The following is a 9,121-nucleotide window of genomic DNA, read 5'->3' as shown; positions in this document are numbered from 1 at the left end:
GGCTGGTGCAGTGAGAGGCACAAGCCTGTAATCCTAGTGGCTCAGGAGGCTGTGGAAGGAGGATCACCATTCTGAACCCAGCCTGGCCAATTTAGTGAGACCTTGTGTTAAAATAAAATAAATAAATTTTAAAAGTGCTGGGGATGTGGCTCAATGTGAATAACCTGAGTTCAATCCCTAGTACCATTTAAAAAACCACTAATCTTGGAGGTCACATAGGTGAGCAACATATTATTTACTGATCTCCCTCCAGCTTCATAGGTGACATCTTTGATCAAGGCTGCCCCACGGGTAAAAATTGTTCTCCACCAAAATTTACCTTTTTCTCTTCTCCTCTCTATTCTGTATATTAACTACAAAGTTAGCTAGTTCTGGAAAACTAAACTTTTTAATCAGTAACTTTTGTTACAGAACCCAGAACAGTTGGTGACCATCAGATAACAGCAGTATATGTGTGTCAGAAAAGCAAACCAGTACAAAATCAATGACAACTCTGGACCCCCTTCCACCTGAAACTAAAAATATACCTCTCCAAAGTCCCTTTGCAAACTCTGCACCTGTGACCCCTAAGCAGGATGGCTTTTTTAAGACCACTGTCCCCATCTGACAAGTTTTCATATTCCAACTTTCCAACTTGTTGCCAATAAAGTTCTTCCCCCTCCTCTCTGTCCCTGGAGTTGCTGGCTTCACTGGGCAGCAGAAGAACTAGACCTTGGTTACACCAAGGCAAATAAATGCATATCTGTTTATTTGTCAAAATCAGAATCCACTATCTGTGTCTACAGTTACATCACAAAATTGATTCTGTTTTTTGTGATGGTGAAAGATATTTCAAGAGGGCATCTAGAATTTCACCAGGCATTCTGCCTTTGAAAATTTAAACAGTAACAAGCTCATAATCAACACACACAAAAAGCTGTAAAACAGCTTTTACTCTTTAAAAAAGTAAAAGAGACAGATAAAATAAACTGACTAAACTCATACACAGAATAAACACACCTATCCTCAACCTTTTCCAACCTAGAAATTTAGATAGACTTCCAAATGTCTGTAAAACATATTGAGTTCATCTATAATATAGTTATAGGAAGTAGAGTCTATTACCCGAAGTGTGATCCGTGAGCTTACAAGATATGCTGTACCTGAAAATGACAGAATCTCAGGCCCACTTCAGGCAGAATCTGCCTTTTAACAACTGTAGGTGACTGCAGTCTGGGAAGCACTGATCCAGAAACAAGCAAATAAATGGAAAGGGAGCCAGCAAGTGCCCATATCAATGTCTCCTTAGGAGAGGCAAAGGGAGATTTTAGCTGGCTCTAACAGATTTTTGAAGAGTCAATTGCCATATGAAACCAGAGAGGCAAATTACAAGTAATGACCAGGTCTAAAAGACCTCAACAATGTACTCTGAGTACATTTAAAAGTAGCTACCGACCCTTGCTTCACAAAAATAGCTGACATTTATGCTCATGACTACAAGAAGTTGGTTTTGTTTCTGTTCTTTGTGTTTTTGTTTTATTTTTTAAGACAGGGTCTAGCTATGTAGCCCAAGCTGACCTCAAACTCGCAATCCTACTGCCTCAGCTTCCCAAGTATTGGGATTACAGGTATATATCACCGTGCTCAGCTAGGAAGCTCTAAAATAGGGAAGCTTCAACTTTTATATAATATGAATCAGAATCAAGAATCAGCAGGCTTTGTTTTAAAAGAAAAAAAAGAACTCAAGACAGAGAGGAAGAAGGAAGTCATCCTGAAGAGATTTTCGCTTTTGACAGTACTCAGTACTGGGAAGTGAACCCCGGACTCTGCATCGAGCTACATCTCACCCCTTTTTCTCTTTTAATTTTGGGGCAGGGTCTCACTAAATTGCTCACGATCAGCTCAGAATTGGAGTGCTGGGAATGCAGTCATGACCACCATGTCTGGATTCAAGAGATTATGGTTTAATTAGACAGAGGATTAGATATTCATGGAAAACTATGGTGGGTAATTTTGGCTTACTAATGTCTTTAATACGTTTTTATTCAAATCTCAAATTCATTTTCTTTGGTTAAATCAGTACATAAACCTAGAAGAGTGGGTTACACTGTAAAACCTTGGTTTCATTAATATAAATTCCGTTACCTGTTTTTTTTTTCCTTCAACAGAACAGCAGGAATAACCTTCCTATTTCAAATGCAGTTTACCAAATGAATTCAGGTGTACCAGTTTTTTCACATCAGCTATAAATAATTGCCTCCTTCTAAAGAGCCTATTTCTACAAATAAAAATGTCTTTTTGTCTGATTAAACTTCTTCATCACCTGAGAACTTTTCTTCTGCAAATTTGTAGTCGGGAAACCTGTTATTAGAAGCTTGCTTTGTAAAAATGAGCTCTTTTCAACAGCATTAGGAGAGGAGTCCTAGAGTTAATTATTTGGGGAAGGAAAAGAGCAACCTATTCTAAAGGAAATATATTTGAAAAATATTTGGACCCAAGTATTTCACTGTAATATATCTTTCACAATCAAAGGCAGCATGCTCAGGGATTTCTAAAAATGCTTACAAACATGAAGAGAAGATAACAGAAGTAGCCAAAAAGCATTTTGAAAACTGAGAAATGTCCTGAAGGAGCTAGTACAGGCTCATCAGAGCGGCCAGCAGTATCTCTAGAACCCCTTTCCACAATGGTTCTGTAAAGACGAGCATCCTCCCCAAACTGCAAGAAGCAGCCAAGCTGGTGAATGTAATCTCCCTCTGTGGCTGCCACCTAAGGCACCCCCTGCAGAGAACAAATTTGCAGGGGCATCACACCAACATGCACGGACATCCAGTGAGTCCTTGCTCCCTCCGAGGACCCTTAAGAGAGTTTAACTATTGACTCTCACATTCAATCCAAGAGACACATTTACTGTTTTCAAAGTGTCTTCATCTCCCTCTCTCAGATACTTAGTTTTAGAATGCCGGGTCTAACAGAAGCTCACTAACATTATGCTTTATGGTAACATCCTGAACATAAACAAACTTCACTGATAAAGTAAAAATAGAAATCATGGTTATGATGTGCATCCTTTGAGCTGCTTGATAGAATACTTATTATGAGGAACTGAAAAAAGAAAACAAAAGGTCATACAACACAGCTGTAAAAATTTTGCTAGCTTTATTCATCTTTTAAAAAAATTTGTAAGAAATAAACTTGTGAACTGCATTTAAAATTAATGCCCAAAGAATTCCAAGTATGCAGGGTTATATGGACTGCCATTCTTCCCCCTGGATTTTTAAACAATGTTGCAACACAGCTATTTGAAATACTTCAGGCCCATCAGTTAACACTGTTCAAAATGTCAAGAGCCATATTGTGCCCCAAGTGGCCTCTCTTCAGCAAATAACACATCCTTTGAAGTTAAAACACTCCTAAATGATGCCAAGTGAGAATCCCTAGTACAGTCAAATTTACCTACTTACTTCCGAAGAAGTCAATAATCTCTGGTATCACCCTTAGGAAAAAGTCATTTTTATTAGCAAAACGTCTGAATTTTTCAGTTTCAAATCTCAATCATTTTTCTTTATCTCTTGGCAGTCTTCTTATAGGCTGTTTAGTAATTAAACCTACACTCACATACCTATAGCAATGTCATTTTTAACTTGATGTTTCTGAGGAATAATTACAAATTTATTACATAAATTCCATAGAGATGAAGGTTAGTCATCAAAAAACAAAAAGATCTGACAGAAACATTTTATTTGGCACAAAACCTAGCACAGCACTGGGATTCCAAGGGCACTAATGTGTGCTTGATTTGACAAATCACGTAATTTAGACAGTCACCTTGACTGTAACTACATTTTGGGTCATGCTTCATATCCTGTTTCTCTCTGATATCACAAAACGCCCCAGTAAAGAAATCAAGAAACAAAAGCCTACATCAAATTATCATAAGCAAATGACATCTCCTCACCAGACATTAAGGTACTTGTAAAATGAATATGGTAGCTCTGTCCTCAAGCAGTGTGGCACGTGCATAACCTTCAAACAAGTAAATGCACGTACAATTCAATTTAATTCAACAATAAAATGGAATCTAAATCCAGAGTTAGAATTTTTAGCTCTTGTCTCTTTTCCATATTAATTTTCTAAACATGAACAAATCAAACTCTGTCTCCATATCTTCTATGAGATAACTGCTTCTTGTTCAGATTAATTGCATTTATGAAATGTCTTCAACTCAACTCAACTATTCTAAAAACTTGATAGTAACTTAACATCACATTGTGCAATCATTTTTGTGCTCCAGCCTTCTTCAAAACTGTCCTGTGTATCTAGGTTTATTTAACTGCTTCACATCTACCTGTAAAGAAAAATGATTGTAAACTAAAAAAAGTAATCCTAAAAAGTTTATCAAAGACTGAAATGAACATTCACACCTTTTATTCTAAGAACTCTGAACACCAGAGAAAGTGACAAATGTGATGGAAAAGCTAAACTGTTAGAGAAGAAAAAGAGTTAAGAGTGATAGATAAAAATGTGCTAGTGCTGCATCTTGTTAGAAGTAACTGCCTAGAAAATACAGTCCAAAATCTGTGAGGCAGAATTCTTCAATCTCTATGACCAGTTGAGACAAATGTAGTTAACAACACAGAGTTCAGTCACTGCAGACATTCATGGAAAACAAGTTACTTGAACAATTAGTAAGAACTTTAGGAGAGGTATTTGAAAGTTTCCAAACTTGTATATATAATATAGTACAGGTGAGTACCAGTCCAAAAATAAAGACATATATCCTAATCACAGTGCAATGTTCTGGGAGAGAAGTTAACAGAATCCCAATGTAATTTTAAAACATGAGTATTGATGAAAATAAGTATGAATATGTAGTAAAAAGTTAACAAAAAAAAAGAGGTAAACTTGAGTGAAATTCTACGGACCAAAGGGTAATCTATCAGCAATTTCATGGGCGTAATATAAGACTCTGACATCAAACACTTTACCTGCAAAAGTACAGGTGGGAAGAGGATGTTTTAAGGGATGCTGCATAACAAAGGTGAGCAGCTGCTATAGTTGTGTTATGTACCACATGTATAAACAGCCCATGTCTAGTAACAGTCATAATTAGTGACATATAGAGTGTAGAAGTTAACTCCTCAAAAGCACATACAAATCAAACCTTCAAAGAAACCATCCAACACAGTATATAATTACACCTGTATCTATCCAAAATATTACACTTTTCATCCCATGGTAAGCAGTCCTGATGACATGTCACTCCATTTTTTGTAACTCAGCTCCTAAATGAGGACAGCTATTCATAGAGGAGAGGTCTTTATATTTAACAACTTACTGTTCCTTCTTTCAAGACTGCCACACTTGTCACTTCTGTGAAGCCATTAAAATAAGTACACGAAGTTGACACAATACGTGGCTCACAAGAGAAAACCAAAAATTTTAAAAGATGAATGCTAGTATGTTAAAAAGCACTTTGAGTGAGAATAATAAATGTATAAGAATGTAGATCTGTCAGGCAGAGAATTTTTAGAGTGCCTTATAGATAAACTTTGTCCTTTCCTAATATTATGAAGGTGCTTGTTTTAAAGATAATGCACCCCTGGCCTATGATAAATAGCTGCACCATCTCGGGCATTTTTTTTTTTTTTGGAATGGGCATCAAATTCAGGACCTTGTGCTTTCATCTCTGGCATTTTTTAAAATGCTTTTACTATGCTAAGCAGCACCAAAGAGACTCATGCTGGATCCAAAAGGTTGTAGCTATTTCAGAATGGTAACGGTACAGAATTCAGTGTCACCACAGGGGAGAAACCAAGTGCAGATGAATCACCAATGTAAATTAATTTAAGTGTGTGTGTTGTGTGTGTGTGTGTGTGTGTGTGGTGTGCGTGTGTATGTGTATGTATGAAAACAACTAAGAGACAGATGGCTGGCAAGTGATTTTCCCCTTAGCATTTTTCCATGTCTATCCAGTCTTGTATTTGGGTCATCTGTTTTGGTAAATACCACGTGACAGGATCAATGGAGGTAAACCAAAGCAGTCCATACGGAGTTCACTTTGTAATTTTAATTTTCCAGTAAGAGATACACTTGGTCAAAAGAGCAAAATGAACCATCTGCAAAGAGATTTGTTCAAACAACTAACACATGGGGGGAAGGGGGAGCATATTCAAAATAGTTCATAAATTGTTCCCAGCTCCATTTTTTTTCACTATATTATAAACTGGAAAGGAAAATAAATGGTAAAATAACACTCCTGTACACATAGCCGCCTTCTAATAATGACTTAGTAAGACAAGCTCTGATACAAGGCAACACCTCCATTTAATTTCTTAGTAAGTCTTTCCATACATATGCATTTACTAAATACAGGGCCTGCCATCAATACACTGGAATTTTAAGATACCAATTCCAGATTAGTCCGAGGTAAATGCATTGGAGAGATGCTTTTAGACAGAAATTAGCAGAGTGGTTGATCACCTCAGGAGGGATTCTTATCATATCAGGTCCAAAACCCAAACTAACAGTAATATTAAAAGACCAAGCAGAAGCAGTAGTTCAGTATTTTTCAAGGGGAAAAAAAGTTGATTCTTAAAATGTTATTAATATCCCTTTAATCAATTGCTTCTTTAAAATAATGTCAGTTAAAATCATTATGGAGAAAACCTTAACTAGTGTTTCTACAAAAATTAAGATTTACCTTCACATCCAAACTAAAAAACTAAACTAGGAATGTACTATTAAGAGTTTTATTTTTTGGTAGTGGAGACTGAACTCATGACCTTCACACTGAGCAACTCAGCAACCCTATTTATTCTTTTTATTCTTTTAAATCGCCCAGGCTGGGCTGGAACTTGTAATCCTCTTGCCTCAGCCTCCCAGAGTGCTGGGATCTCAGTCATGCACCAGATACTTTTCCACTAGAGTGGAAATTTCTGCTGTGAAATTGTTTCCCCAAGCTTCAGACAATTACTGTGCAATGGAATAGCTAAGAGACCTCTAAGTAATGTTAATGATCAAGGCTGGGTTTACTAAATCCAAAATGGACAATAAAAAAAAAAAAATCTTCAAATATCTTCTGTAAATATATTTTCTTTAATGAATTACTTTACTCACATGAGAATTAAAAATATGCAGAAATTACATTACCTTATTTATTTGTGTATCATAAAAGGGAATGTCATTAATTAGATAATATGAGCAAAATGAGATCAGACTTCAAAACATTCGTGATTTACCTGTTTTCTTTGAAGTAAAATGACTTCTCAGTGTTATTTCCATGAGAAACTTACAGTAGTATTATTAAAAAATGACACTATGTCTTCCTCAACAAACATATAGGAAAGCAGAGAATTGGGGTCAGCAAGATTTTTTCCACTCACCTAAACACCAAATTTCTCTAGAAAATAAGAGCAACTCCTTCAAGGAGTCACATACAACATGACATAAAATTTGGCAAAGATTGCATATTTAAAATCCCAATGTTCCTCTAACCACAACTTCAGATTCAACACAGTCATTACACACACATATATGTGTGTAATACATACATATATACATACACATACATATATGTGTAATACATATTGAAGGCAAGGGAAGGAGGAATTAAAGTGTGCTTTATCATCCGATACTGTGGATTCTACTCTTCCACTGTGTGTTTCCACTCATCATACACATCTTAGATTCAGCACAGAAACACTTGTAAAATACTAAATTTTACCATAGGGAAATTGATTTTGCTTTAATAAAGTTTCATGTTACCACTTAATTTCAACCAAGCTACATCAAACATTGAAAGTAACTATATAGTTTATGAAGTAAACTTGATCACTATATTTAAAAGCAATGATAACTTTGAGAAGTGCCACAGCAATAATGTTTAAGCTAAAGCAATAGGAGGCCCTCCTAATATCAATGCCAGACTCTTCCGGCTCAAAGGCAGGGTCTTGATTTAGTTAGGCAAGTCAGGCCTCAGAGCCATCTCCCTCCTTGAGCACTGCTCTCTTCGCTTGCAGCCTTGGCCTGTTCTTTCAGAACTGAGTTTTTCAAAAGTTCCTGGGGGGCAGAAGAATCCACAGATGCAATCTAAGAAACACTTGAAACATGAATCTTTCCAGTCTGCAATGGAGTTGTGTAAATAAACAGTTATCAGCATCCTGCGGTTCCCACTTGGCTCCCCAGCTCTTTCCCATTCACACACCAGTGAGTTCCAGTACTTAGCAAGAAAATATGGGAGTCACAATTTACAGCGCACCTTGGTAATGAATCATTTTAATGTGCTGTGCATAACAACCAATGAGTTGAGTACTCCTTTAACATATGTGTCATAATTTCTAGGATATATAAAAATGAAGTTTGCTACTCTGAAGATTTCACAAATTTAAAAGCACGTGTTTGCATCGGCAGTTCTGCTAAGAAAGAAGAGTAAAATACACTTTTTAAATTGTAGTGAAGTATGATTTGTACTTTAGCCCTATGTATAGAAATAAGGTCTATATATCATATGCTATTAAGCATGTGATATGGGAAAATCATGACACTAAATTCACCTTTGTAGCTCGAAAATAGAAGTCGGGGATTTCAACACTCAATTTGACCTATAGCATGTGAAGAACTTGTGACAATTGGGACCATCAAAGCACAACTCATTTATCATCACACTCTCACCATTCTCCCAAAGTTATAAAGTCCTAACATTTCTGATACATGACTCACGAGCACAGAATAAGCATCAGAACTACAGAAAAATGTATATACAATTTTTAGCCTTAATTTCCAAACAATACTTTCTCCTGACATGACCCCTTTAGGAACTGGACGGCAATTAAGAAGAGTGTACAATAGGAATGCTTGATTTATCATAGCCTTCTAAAATGGTGACAGTACTACATTTTCTAAAATTAGCTTTATATTCTTGGTCCAAATGTTTCTCAAACTGCCCCCAGCACAGCCAGTGACTGTTCACTCTCCTCTCTCTCTCAGCTCCTTTTACTGAAAAGCCACCCATCTTTGGAAACAAAGGCTTTTTCCATCAATGTCCTACAAATAGCAGATGCACCTCACACAGAAGTAGAAAATAGAGAAGCAGCTCAGCTCACCTCGCTTACACTTCTCAGAGCATGCAGTGTAACTGCTA

At 36.5% G+C, this 9,121-nt stretch overlaps 1 protein-coding gene across 4 annotated transcripts in view; it reads right to left on the bottom strand.

Moving 5' to 3' along the window:
• Tmtc2 (transmembrane O-mannosyltransferase targeting cadherins 2) overlaps positions 1-9,121 on the bottom strand; it is a 531,775-nt gene that overhangs the window by 382,394 nt on the left and 140,260 nt on the right. The window lies entirely within an intron of this gene.

Source organism: Heterocephalus glaber, unplaced genomic scaffold, assembly GCF_053883595.1.
Source record: "Heterocephalus glaber isolate CG9 unplaced genomic scaffold, H.glaber_assembly_v1.0 deba00001572, whole genome shotgun sequence".
In the NCBI taxonomy this organism is placed as follows: domain Eukaryota; kingdom Metazoa; phylum Chordata; class Mammalia; order Rodentia; family Bathyergidae; genus Heterocephalus; species Heterocephalus glaber.
The sequence above is the reverse complement of the archived record's forward strand: the minus strand, read 5'-3'. Positions and strand labels throughout refer to the sequence as shown.